Raw genomic sequence first — 14,162 nt, 5'->3', positions numbered from 1 at the left:
AGGATTTGGGTGTTGGGATTGATTAAAACAAGGAGAGTAGGGCATAAGAAAAAAAAGGAAGCCCACAATGAGGCCTATTCCTAGTGTATAAGCCAAATTGCACTTCTTTGAGAGAGTCTCCCTATCAAAGGCTCCTAAAACTTGACATTTCAGCTTTAATCATATTTGTGTATATATTATGAGGGGAAAATATTTGAACTAGAGCATTCAACTTTTCCTTCATGTCACAGGCAAACTTCTAGACCATATATGTCTTTTCAAAAAAGAGATTAAGTGAGCTATATACCTTTGACATCCTATGTGGGACTAATAAATGTTCATGAGCTCCTTGTGCTCATCCCATACCACATCAACGTGGTCCAATAAAGCATTAAATCTAGACTCTAGAAGAGTCTATGTCAACTTTGTTACTACTTTCATCTCTGCTCTCTTCACATATTGGTAGAGCTAGACAATTTCTTGTTTCATCCTTGAGTTCTCTATTCTTGCCACAACTAGATTATTCCTCAGATCTGATGCATCCTCAGAAGTTTGGTGTCCTAGAGTAGGTAGGTATTGAGAAGTTCTAGAGTATAATTTCTCATTAAGTTGCTTGACCCTATCTTTAAAAAAAAAAATTCGTCTTCAACCCTCCTAGACACCTTATGTGCAAATATTTCAACATTCATTGTCATATTGTGTCCTTTGTGGTTGAGGTGTCTGATACTCTCTTTAGAAATAATTGTCCAAACAATTCATCCTGATGTTAGACAATTGAGGGCTTTTGAGTTGCAGAATATAGACACCAAATAGCCAATATTTCAAGCTTGTCTTCAAAAGCAAAGCCAAAGAATAGGCTCCTAGTTTGTTCAAGATCTAGACTTTCTAGATCAATTTCTTGCCTTCTCCTTAGGCTATCAAATGCAATGGCCAAGGAAAGATCCTAGCCCTCTAGAAGTAGGACTCCACTCTTATTACCAATCTACCTTCCCATCTCTGGAGTCATACTCTCTAATTTTTTGTTAGCATACTTCAGGATCTCATCCTTCAATCTCAATTGTGCCCCTTCATCAAGAGTATATAGTTGTATTGCCCTATCCTTTTGAATCTAATCTGCTATGCATTTAAGAAAGAACTACTTCAATTCTCTAATTTGGATTAAAAAATCATCACTCATTAATTTTTCACAAGCAATGACCCTTACATCTTATGTCCCAATCTAAAGGCACTGAGAGCCCTTTAGAAGAAGGATATTCAATATGTACCCTCGATCTTGTATCAAATCTATGGTGTGGCATTGGTTGTTGAACTTGAAAATTGAATTTCTCATAGGATTCAAATGGGATGTCCCCACTAAGAGATAAGGTATGCAGAGGTGTAACGCCCCTTGGACTCTCAAGGACAATGAGTGGTTATGACCCTTAAGTGGAAGAAGCTAACATGGGTTTCTTGGAAGATGAAGCAATAAAAGACCTTGGAGGGGGAAGAGGGACATCAAGGGGACATTGTCAAACTAAGGGAGTAGTGGAAGGAGGTTCCTCAAAACCTGGTGGGAGTAGTGGATCCTTTGGGCTATGCGGTGAGGAATCTAGCCCAATAAGAGATCCAATGGAAGGTGGTGACTCAGAACCTACCTCAATTGGAGGGGAACTAGGCCCTACAGGCTGCACTTGGACTCTGGGTCACTCATGGGCCAATAGAATTCCATCCACATCCTTGCATGAAACAAATATTTCCCTCATCTTTTCCTCAGGAATCAACATTTACTCCCAAAGAGGAGCATAGGAACCATAATTCTTCTTCTTCAATTTCTTATTGTACATTAATTTATACCACCTCTCCTTTTGTTTAAGAGCTTCTTGATAATCTAAGGCATTCCTATTAAAGTACTCTTCTTCCACTCATGGTTAGGGCATTTTCCCTGTGTAAACCCTCGTATAAACCATTCAAAATAATAATACCTTTGCTTTGCAAAAAGAAGACCATACTTACCAAGCATAGTGTCTAAGATGTCAAATACCTTTCTATTTGTAAAGTGAAAACCTCCTACCTATACTTTTGATGGGAAGAATGAGCCTTTCTTGTGAGATCCTCCAATAATAGATTTCTCTACTTCAAATAATTGATGCATAATTTCTAGAAAAGTAATTCTATCAAGCACAGTGATTAGAAGGTGCCTCAACACAACAAGGCTTCCAAAAACCCTAATAATTGTATCATCCTTAAAGTAGAACCAAGACCCCCCATTATGATCTATTCCCTTCTTCGGGTCAAGGTCCTTTGATTTGAGGAACTTTCTTTCTTTCTCACTTAAGCCCTACGGAAAAATACCCTATAGTAAGGCCATCATCTTCCTCACAACAATGATTTTCAAATACAATATAATTGGACCACCTGCAATGCATGTCCCATAAATATGTCCACTCTTGGACAAGAAGATACTCTCCTTCCACCATGGGCCTAACCTTTAGGTCTTCATGTCATGCCTTAAGACCATTGAACAAGATATGCATGAGGATTGAATAATATCTCAAATGTAGAAAAGGACCTGCCCTAAATTGACAAAGGGAACTATGCAGCTTATCTGCTAGTAGGATTGCATAATCAAAAGCCATATTACGATTTCAGCTCTAAATATCCATAAATAATACCAACATCCATTGAGTAATTAATGGCTCTGCATCCAAACCAAAAACTTGACACAAAGCAAAGAATGTTTCCTTGAAGTAGTCGACAAACAAATCATCAGAATAGGGGGCACATCCCTTCAATTCAAGGCCTTCTCATCCCTTGTTAAATGCTTTGGCCTAAAGGCTAAAAACCTACTCCTATAGAGCCTGTCATGGGACTTGAATTCTCTAACCAATTTGTCTATGTCTGATGGTCAATCCCTCCGCTCATCTAGCTTAAAAGCATCTTGAATTTTCTTCTTTTTTATGATAGCTAATCTATCCCCATCGTGAGCTAGAATCTCTATTGTTCCCTCCTTATATCTCCTGACTATAGTTCTCACAAGGTCAAGGTTAACAAAGGCATTAGGGATAATATTGGGCATGTGATGGAGATGTTGAAATCTCAGCTATCATCTGGTTCTCCCGCCTGCTCCCCTACACACCCCCTTGTTGATGATCTCCTTGTTGGCATAGTTAGGGTCGTTGTCAATGGTCCTTCATGGGCATCGGTGGTTGATGAGGGCCCTCGCCCTAACTCTACTTGAAATTTTGTTAGGGTTCCCTCTTCTTCTTTATGTAGAGGGGTTGGGAGAGGGTTTATCCCCGTCTCATGTGTCATCTCTGTTAATGCAAGTAAGGAGTCTGAACAGGAAATAGAGAACAATGTGAAGGTCTTCACAGAGCATAGTGCTATGTATAGATTCAAGGGTATCTGGCCTAGCCTCTCAAAGTTGCATAAATGGATTTCCCAGCACTAGGATCCCCTCATTTATCATATAGTTCACATATTCCCTATGGCTAAAGGTTTCTTGTTAAAGTAATTGGGTATTTACTTGATTAATTAAAGAATATTTGTTTAATTCTTTAAGTTCCCTATTATCTTTTTACACTTAAGCTAACATTAGGTGCATAATAATTAATTCTTTTTATTAATTATTATGTGCAAGCCTAGGGTTTTCTCTTTTTAGGGTTTCTTGACCTATTAGAGGTTAATTTTCTTTTCATTATATTATTGACAATACATTTTTTGGAGATTATTGAGCTCTCATATTTTGGAGCATATTTTTCCTGTGTTTTCGTCTTTCATATTATTTTGCTTCCTTGCTTCTCCTTGTAACAAGTTATTCAGCTTGCAAAAGATCTTCAGGCTCTTGTGGTGTTGTATTTTCTCAACTCCAACATGGTATCAGAGCTCAGATCTGCAGCCATCTGTTCCTATTTTTGAGATTTTTTGCATTGGAAGCAGATCTGGGGTTTCAGGCAATTTTTTTTGTGTACTTAGGGATAGGTTTTTTTTGAGCATTTTGGACCTAAACGGACCTCACCATCATGCTCAGAAGGCCCAAAAACCCCTATAGTCATATAAAATTTGTCATTTTTTGACTCCTGAGCATCTGGGTGATTTTTTTCTCCAAAACCAGGTTGTATAACTCTGGCACACAAATCAAGAAAAAAATGCCTTTTTACAGCATGCAAGCCAGATTTTTTATTTTTTTTAAAAAAATCAAAAAGGTTAAAAGAGGCAAAAAAAATCAAATAGGAGGTTTTTTAAAAAAACAAAAATTTGATTTTTTGTGGGGTTGTGAGTACCACAGGGTACCGCAGATATGATAGTCTGGTCATCGTACGGCGATCGGACCTATCAGTCTGGCCCCCGCCAGCACCGGCGCCTGGCCCCCAGCCCCAACCGGCCCTCTGGCCCCTGTCAGCAGCCCTCTGCGACCCCCGCCGTCGGCTGCCGTTTACAAACCCGCCCAGCCCGACCACCGATGCCATAGCTCCGTCCGGGTTCACCACCTCCACCCGGCCCGCCACCACCATCGTCACCCTTCGGCCACCTCCTCTTCTCTCTAGTCATTTTTTAGAGGGGGTTGGTTTTTTGGCTCTCTCTTGCACATCTGGAGTCAGATTTTGGCAAATGAATAGGCGCCAGAAAGCTGGTTCCAAGCCAGACGTTGTGGAGTTGGATTGTTTTTCCTACATCTTCTGTTTAACTGTACTTTTTTTAAGTCAAAGTCGGGCTTCTTTTCTGCACTTCTGGGGCCATAGAATGGGCAAACGGACTCCGTTTTTCAAAAACGAATAGGCATTGGAAAGCTCTCAGCATGCTCTATTCAGATTTGTGATATTTTTTCTCATAATTTTCATCAAGTTCATGAGATATCAGTTTGCAATTTTTTTGCTTTTGCACTACTACCTTCTCATCAGTTTGTACTAGGGTTTGGGTTTATCTATTGTGGGGGTGTTTTTTCTCACTTTCTATCATTTATATCAGAAATCAAGAACACCTAAACTCTCAACAACAAAAAAAACCCTTCTGCATCTTCAATTGAGTTGTTGACTTCACATAACTATCACACCTAGAAGCCGCGCATCACGAGGCTTCTCAGGGCATGAGGGTTGTGGTCTTGTTTGGATGAGGTTCAACCAGTACTGCAACATCCTTATGAGCTTCTTATACACAGGAACAAGTTGGATGAGGCCATGGGTTTGCTCTCTTTGCATGTCTCTAACAGTCTTCTGTTTCACCTTGATGAGTTGCTCACTCCTCGGGCTATGTGGTTGAAGTTTGATTCTCTCTTCGGGAGGGTTAATGAGATTCAAGCATTACAGATTGAGGCAAAGTTGGTTTCTTTGTCACCTAATTCCTTTCCCACTATTGAGGATTTTTTTAACAAATTCAAGACTACTAGATCTATTCTTTAGGGATGTGGAAAGATCAAGACAGATACAGAATGCATTCATTTGATTCTTTCGAAGCTTTGGGGTCACTTTCAGTTTTTTGCCTCTGCTTTCTACTCCACCATGGATGGCTTGGGTGCTCATTTCAACATGCCTACCTTTGATGTCTTTTGTGAGTGATTGTCTCATGAGCAGTCTCATCTTTCTCAGCTAGATAAGCTCTTAGGCTCCAAGAACAAAGCATTGGTTTCTTAGTCCTCTAAGGAGAAGGAGAAACAAAAGCAGAAACCGAAACCCAAGAAGAATTTTGCAGGCAGTGAGTCTTCCTCCAAGCCACCCCCTAAGTCTAATTCTAAACCTCCATTTCCTCCAAAGAAAGGGAAATCTTCACAGTCTGATCAGTCTTCCTCCAAGACTAAGAAGAAATCAGGAGACACTTGCAGTTTTTGTGGCAAGGAGGGACATCCAGTTTCCAGGTGTTGGAAATATTTAGAGGCTTTAGAGGAAGCCATACAGCAGCATCACATCTCCTCACCCCAGGCATCTTCTCCTTCCATAGGGAAAGATCATGCTCTCACTGCTCGAGCTTCGACCTATGGGTCCACATGGATTATAGATTCTGGTGCTTCTCACCATATGACACACACTCAACAGTTGGTTACTTCTCTTGCCTCTTGTGGTATTTCATAGATTGCAGTGGGTGACTCAATTCAACTTTCAGTCTTGGGTTTGGGTTCTGTCTCTTTGGATGGGGGTACTCTACAGGATGTTCTGGTTGTCCCTGACATCTCGACGAACCTCCTATCCATTTATTAGATTTGCCACTCTGGCTCTAGTAAGACAGTTGAGTTCTCACCACATGATGTGGTTATTTGGGACCTCCATGACCTTGATTTGGTTGTGGCTACTAGTAGTGTGGATACTGCATCTCGTCTCTACAGATTTGATGACTTTGAGCCCCCTCCAGGTACAAGTTCATCTCTTATAGCACATGTAGATAGAGGAGTCAGCTTTGGCATGAGCGCTTGGGCCATGTCAATTACAAATATCTTCAGCAGATGAGTACACAGGCACTTGTTCTTGAGCTCCCACAGATTTCCTGCACTGATGGTGTTTGTCGTGGTTGTGTGCTTGGAAAACATAATAGAGATCCCTTTCTGAAGGGAAGAGCCTCTCGTGTTTTGGCACCCTTGGAGTTGATTCACAGTGATCTTATGTCCTTTCCCACTCCTTTTTCTAGGGCCAAGTATGTACTCACTTTTATTGATGACTTCTCCAAATGCACATGGGTGTACTTTCTTAAGTACAAGTCTGATGTCTTTGATTCCTTTTGAGTCTTCAAGACATTTGTAGTGAAGCATTATGGCTATTCTATTCGGCGAATCCATATAGATAATGGGGGGGAATATATGAATCAGGCTTTCAGAGATTTTTACACTAAGCATGGTTTGCAACATCAGTTTATTGTTCCCTACACCCCTCATCAGAATGGAGTCGCTGAGCACAAGAACAGAACTTTACGAGAGATGGCAAATTATATGATTCAATCCAGGTCCATGGATTCATCCTTTTGGGCTGAGGCAGTCAATTGTGCTAACTATATTTAGAATCAGATGCCTCATAAGGCGATTCAACATATGACTCCTGAGGAGGCTTGGTCTCATGACAATCCTGAAGTTTCTTTTTTCTGAGTGTTTGGCAGTGAGGCATGGGCTTTTATTCTTGATGCTCAGAGGAAAGCCATGGAGTGGAAGAGCCGACCCCTCATTTTTTTTGGCTACTGTGAGGATGTTAAGGCATACAGGTTGTTTGATCCTGATTCCAGAGAGGTCCTATTTCGACGAGATGTTCAGTTTGATGAGCGCCTTCCCATAGTGGATACCTTGACTCCAGTGTCTACTCCTCTGCCTACTTCGACCACTGCACCCCTTTGGGATCTTTTTTAGGATGATTCTGATGATGGTGCTGATGATCTACCATCCTCAACTCCACCTGCTCCACCTCAGATGCCCAAGTGAGCTCGCCTTACTATTGAGGCGGTAGGTCCTATGGCCAGTGATCCTTTAGATACTCATCGCACTCGTTCTCATACTTTGGGTTCTAGTCTTTTGAGTCACATTATTTCATATGATTCTCAGAAGTTTTCAAAGGTGATAGGTCACCCTGAGTGGGATTGTGCTATTGAGGAGGTTGTTGATGGTTCCATTGATAAGTACAAAGCTCGTCTTGTTGTGAAGGGTTTCTCACAAGTTGAGGGTATTGATTACTCCGAGACCTTTGCCCCTGTCGCCAAGATGAACTCCATTTGCTTTGTACTATCTCTTGCAGCTTCTCGGGGTTGGCCTATTTTTCAGATGGATGTGAAGAGTGCCTTCTTGCATGGGGATCTACGAGAGGAAATCTACATGGCTCGGCCTCAGGGATTTGAGCAGGACAGTTATTTGGTTTGCAGACTTCGGCATTCCTTGCATGGTCTGAAACAGGCCCATCGGGCTTGGTATGAGAAGATGGATTCTTTCTTGCTCTCCACTAGGTTCACCCGCAATCATTTTGATCATACATTTTACATTCAGCTTCTTGAGGGTGAGATCCTGATTCTTGTGCTATATGTTGATGATCTCCTCATCACCGGCAGCTCATCCTCTATGATTCAGCATACTCAGCGAGCCTTGATGGATTAATTTGAGATGACAGACCTTTGTCTTCTGCACTATTTCCTTGGTCTTCAGGTGATTCGGTCTTCTGATGGGATCTACATTTACCAGCAGAATTATGCTCTTGACATGCTTCGGTGCTTTGGCATGCTTGATTGCAAGCCTGCTCCCACTCCATTTCAGTCAGGGGTTGTTTAGACCACCACTTTACCCACTCCTTTAGTCAACTCTACACTTTACAAGCAGTTGATTGGTAGTTTGTTGTACCTGACTCACACCTGTCCTGATGTTTCCTTTGTGGTTGGCCTTTTCTCTCGATTCTCCCATGATCCTCATGAGAGTCATTGGCAAGCAGCCAAACAAATTTTGTGGTACATTCAGGGCTCTAGTTCTCATGGCATTCACTATACATCAAGGGACCCTCACATTGTTGGCTAAACTAACTCGGATTGGGTTGGTGATGTCACTGATTAGAAGTCTACTTCTGGCTTTGTTTTTTGTCTTGGCTCTGGTCCTATCACATGGTCTTGCAAGAAGCAGACTGCTCATGCATTATCATCTACAAAGGTTGAGTACCGAGTTGTTGTGCTCGCCAGTCAGGAGATCTTATGGCTTCGACAGTTGATGACTGAGTTTGGTTTTCATCCTGATAGTCCCATTGTTCTTTGGTGTGACAATCAGAGTGCTATTCATATTTCCCACAACTCGATAGAGCATCAGCGGACGAAGCACATTGAGCTTCACACGCATTTCATCCGCCAATTGATTCGGGATGGTGTTCTCATTTTGGAGTACATTCCCACTTCCGAGTAGGTTGCAGACATCTTCATGAAACCTTTTGCATTGTCGTGCTATCTTCAGTTGCGCTCTATGCTTGGGGTGAAGGAATTTGTCCTTGGGGGGTCTTTATGAGGCCTTCCTTCCTTCTTCTTCTTTCAGCATGTTCTTTTATCTCTTTTTGGAGAGGAGTTTTTCCCACTGGGTTTTCTCCTTTCTCTCCAGTTCATAGAGATTTCATTGTATCTGGGTACCTGATCTGGCCTTGTTGTCGGGACCCATCTTTCATGCTTTCAGTACTTGTACTAAGTTTTAGCTTCTCCCTAAGTCTAGCTTAAGGGGGGGTGTTAGAGTAATTGGGTATTTACTTGATTAATTAAACAATATTTTTTTAATTCTTTAAGTTCCCTATTATCTTTTTACACTTAAGCTAACATTAGGTGCATAATAACTAATTCTTTTATTAATTATTATGTGCAAGCCTAGGGTTTTCCCTTTTTAGGGTTTCTTGACCTATTAGAGGTTAATTTTCTTTTCATCGTATTATTGACAATACATTTTTTGGAGATTATTGAGCTCTCATCTTTTGGAGCATATTTTTCCTGTGTTTTTGTCTTTCAAATTATTTTGCTTCCTTGCTTCTCCTTGTAACATGTTATTCAGCTTGCAGAAGATCTTCAGGCTCCTGTGGTGTTGTATTTTCTTAAATCCAACATTTCTTTGTTGCTAGATTTGAGGATGCTAATGACAAAAGAAAAATCCTATGTGAAAGTTTTATCTATGAGAAAGATAATATGCCACTTTTGGCCAAACCTTGGCACTCTGATTTTAACCCCCTTTCAGAAATGTTCAACAAAATTTCAGTTTGGGTTAGGCTTCCTTACCTTCCTCTACACTTTTGGGTTGATTCTCTCTTAGAGGAAATTGGTGATGCCATTGGGGGTTGTATACACCTAAAAATTGGCTATGAGCAATTAAATAAATTTAATAATTATTCTTCTATTAAATAGTTAATTCAAAAAGATTAATCTGTTTAATTCATTTCATGTCTTTCTATTAATTAATATTTTATTAATTAATTCATCTATCTTATTCCTCTAATTAATTAAGTATCTAATATTTAATTATTCATTCTAACCAAATTAATTAAATATCTAATGTTTAATTATCTCCTCCAAGCAATTAAATATCTAATATTTAAAAGTTATTCTCCTATCCTATAGTCTCAAATATTAAATAATTCTTAAATTATTTAATATTTCTTTTCCAACTCATCCTCCATCTCCACTTCATCTTCCCTTTGCCAACTCATCAAACATGTGGCTAAGGAAATTAATATTTCTTAAATATTAATTTATCATTTATCCTCAACCTCCAAACTTAATGAAAATTGTGTACGTACACATATTTCATAAGCATTTCCTATATTCTCTCCAACACCCCTACATCTTAGGAAGGACTTGAGTCCACTTGTCCTCTCATGCCTAAATTTTCTCTAGCCATCCCTAGATTCTCTCAGTCAGCAACCCAGTCAAGGTGAGATGAGTGACACTTGTCTTCTCCTTCCCCCTTTCTCTCAACCTTCACCTTTGCTCACAGACATTCAAATCTGTAGATTTGATCATGATCATTGATTTGAGCCACATCATCTAATCCTCTCAAAGTCTATAAAATCAAGAGCTTCAGTTGAGAGAGAGTTATAGTTCAAGAGACTTCAAGTGCATTTTGCAAGCTAATCATATGCATCTATGAGTTTTTAGTTTTGAAGCAAATAGTAATTATCATATAGTATCATTTAGCATAGTCATTTTAGCATAATCATGTAGTATTTGCATATTATAGTATCAGTTAACTACAAGTTATCAGTCCATTCTTCATATGTCATCTTGGAAGCCAACAGTGCATTCTATGAGAGCACACCATCTACAACCAGGAACAGTGGAGTTAGGACACAATGAGACATAAATCATGAAGGTAAAATAATGTTTTATTTTAGTATGTATTTCATGTAGTTTCATTGGTTGAATGTGGATTTCCTGTATGCATTTCCATTGTATTTTGTCAAACTAACTTATTACAGGTAACATTCTGAGGATCAAATTCAAGCTCACACATTTTGGCACCCACCGTGGGGCTGGACCTCGCATATACCTTTAAAAATCTCGCAAAAATAAAATCAACGCATTTGTAATGCAGATTCACGCATGTGTGAATTCTAATAGTGCTTTTGTTCGATAGGTTAGGGCATTTGCATCACAGGTTAGCGCATATGCATCATAGGTTAGCACATATGTCATGTAGGTTAGCGCTTTTGTTTGTAAATCAACGCTTTTGCATCATATGTTAGTGCATATGTCATGTAGGTTAGCGCTTTTGTCCCAAAATCAGCATTTTTGCATCATAGGTTAGTGCATATGTCATGTAGGTTAGCGCTTTTGTAACAAGGACTAGCGCATTTGGCAAATAGTTTAGCGCAATGAAAAATTTGTGTAGCGTCCTAAAATTGCGACACTTGCAATTTTGACTGCATTTGGGTCTTCACGATGGCGATGCAACACTGAACCTGAATGAAGACCCCGAAACTTGTTCATGACATCAAAAACTGCATTTTTCAGCACCCTGGCCTGATCCTCCTTGCACCCTGCTGTCCCTGGAGGTGGGACCATGGCGCCTAGCACCCTGGTCCCTGGCCCTATTTTGGGCCTGGTCTCTTATGGGGCTTCGGGTCTTTAAGTTTGCAAATTGGAAAATAAGGTTGCTATGTCGGCCCAAGGTCGGAAAAATCAGTCTTTCAACCCTAATTGGCAAGTATATAAACTACATTTCCCCTCTCAGAAAGGGTAGATGAAAAGAGGAAGACATATGTGTGCAAGACGCAAAAACGATATTCAAACATTCAAGCATTCAAGCATTCAAGTATTCCTTCAAGCAATTGAGCATTCTAAGTCTCCATTCAAGGCTAAGTGTCGCATTCAAGACAAGGATTCAACCATTGAAGAGGAGATCACATACAACATACAACATACAACAACATTTACACCTTCGCATGTAAGAATACAAACATTCTTACAACAAGGTATTGGTACTTTATTACATTACAATCATTTACATTTACAGCATTCTCATTTCTTGGTTAATTCCAAAACTGGGGTTTGACCTAAGGGCAAACCCCTAATCCTTAGCCCCCCAATCGCCCTCTCTTTTCTATGTTTAGGTTTCAGGTACGCGGCTGTAATTGAAGATCTGGAATCCTTGTGCAGAGATGAACAGATCCCCCTTCGTTTCGCGGATTTTTCGGAGGACCGTGTGCACGCCGGGCGCCATCGTCCCGCCAACTTTCGCTCAAATTTGCAGGACAGCGTCGTCTCAACATTTTACTGCTAATTCCAGGTCTACAGCTTCATCCCATATTCCTATCTCTGTTTATAAGTGAATCTTTCTCACTTTACATGCATTCCTAGCTCAATCCTTCTATCTACATTCTTTACAAAAGAGGGTAGCCTTGTTGTCTTAACCCTTGAAACTCATTTAGAATCCAACCTTGCATTGTGTGGGATTGGATCTTGTGGGTTTCAACCCCTCTTTTGAATGTAAAGTCTCCCCTAAGTGAAAACCGTCAACCCTAGTGACCCCCTTTCTCTCTCCTTGGAGTGGTGGGGGGAACACTTAAGGTTCGCTCACAATTTTTCGCTTTACATTTTGGTGAACCCGACATGAACATCCTTTCTGATTATTCATGGTTAGATCTGAAAATTGGATGCCTTGATTACATTTCCATGTTTGATCTTTTGCAAATTTTAGAGGTTAATTGCATAAAAACCCTAAATGTTCTTTTTAGTAATTAAGCTTGTGAAATATCTAATTGTTAATGCTTGTTTCAGATCTACCCTTCTATTACAAATTGTCAATTCATATCTGTGCTTTAATTTTGAAAATTAAGTGGTTAAGTGTCAAAACCCTAATTTTTTAAAACTCTCTTGATTCAACCTTTGACCGACAATTTCACTGATCAAAACATCTCCAAATCAGCTGTAACTTTGGATTCCGCAATAAAATCATAATATCTTTCATCCTTGAAAATTTGGAAAAAAGTTGCGAGGACCGTGTGCACCCCGAGCGCCATCGTCCCCGACATTTTTTTCAAAATTTCGGGAGTTAGATCTTACTATATTTTTCTGCTAAAATCCAGAATTTTGGCTGATTTTATCAATTACAACACTTTCAAACTTAAAGTCAAAGTTGGTCTAGTGATTGCTTGGATTAAGGCTCCTAATCATTTAAAAATTGTTGAAATTGAAATTTTGTGGCAAAATTGTGTTCTTAATGTCCTAAATCTGAAAAGTGTGTCGGCATTCATTCGAAATTTTAGTGCTTTATTCAAATTCTTGCAATTTGTGACTTTTGAAATTAAGTGTTTAATTGCAACAACTTTGATTTCCGCTTTCAAAATTGAATTTTGGGTGATATTGAGTCAACTTTTAAAATTCAAAACTTGCATTGCTTTTGGTATTCCCTCTAAAATCATAAAATTCAAAATTTCAGTTTCCCTCTCTTTTTCAAAATTCAAATTTTGCATTTTTCAACAATCTTGGTAGGGTTCAATTTTGAGATTGCAACTTTAATTTGGCCTATCTACAGATCATAAAATCACTCAATTTTTTCAGATTAGCTTTAAAATCATCAAAACTTTCATCCCTGAAAATTTTGAAAAAAGTTGCGAGGACCGTGTGCACTCCGTTCGCCACGATCCCTGACATTTTTTCTGAAATTTCGGAAGATTGTTGTGATTGCATTTAACAGCCTAAATCTAGGAGATTGGCTGATTTTATTGAAATTTGCTACCTCTGAATTCAAAATTCTCTCCTTCTCTAGTGCATGAGTTTTACAACAATAAGCCCTACTTACACTATTCCCGTTAGATGAAGCCTTAGAATTAAGTCTTTCCGAAGTTTAATTACTAAGGAGATGGAACCTAATTTGAATAGCCTTTTTAACGAGGACACGGGTAATTCCTCTAATCCTCCTAATGATGAAGAAGCTCTCCATGAGGTTTCTGTAGAACAACTTTCGAAATTGGATAACCAATTTGATGATTTTCAGCAATGGATGTCTCAAGAGTATCCCGATAGTCAAGCTCTTTCATTAATTGAGGGTCTAAAATGTATGGTTCAAAGTGATAAGAATGGAATTGATATTTTGCGTGGTATTGCACACATTGTGGACTCGAATGTGATGCCTATGAAGAGTTGTGCCGAAACTTTAGGTTATACACAACCTCCCACTCAAGTTAATCATTCTATTCCTTTGACAACTTCTATTGCTAGCATACCTACCTTTACATCAAACATAATGACTACTTCTATACAAGACATTCCACCTATGATCACCAGTCATGGGG

This window comes from Cryptomeria japonica, chromosome 3 (genome assembly GCF_030272615.1).
Source record: "Cryptomeria japonica chromosome 3, Sugi_1.0, whole genome shotgun sequence".
Classification (NCBI taxonomy): domain Eukaryota; kingdom Viridiplantae; phylum Streptophyta; class Pinopsida; order Cupressales; family Cupressaceae; genus Cryptomeria; species Cryptomeria japonica.
Note: the sequence above shows the minus strand (reverse complement) of the source record.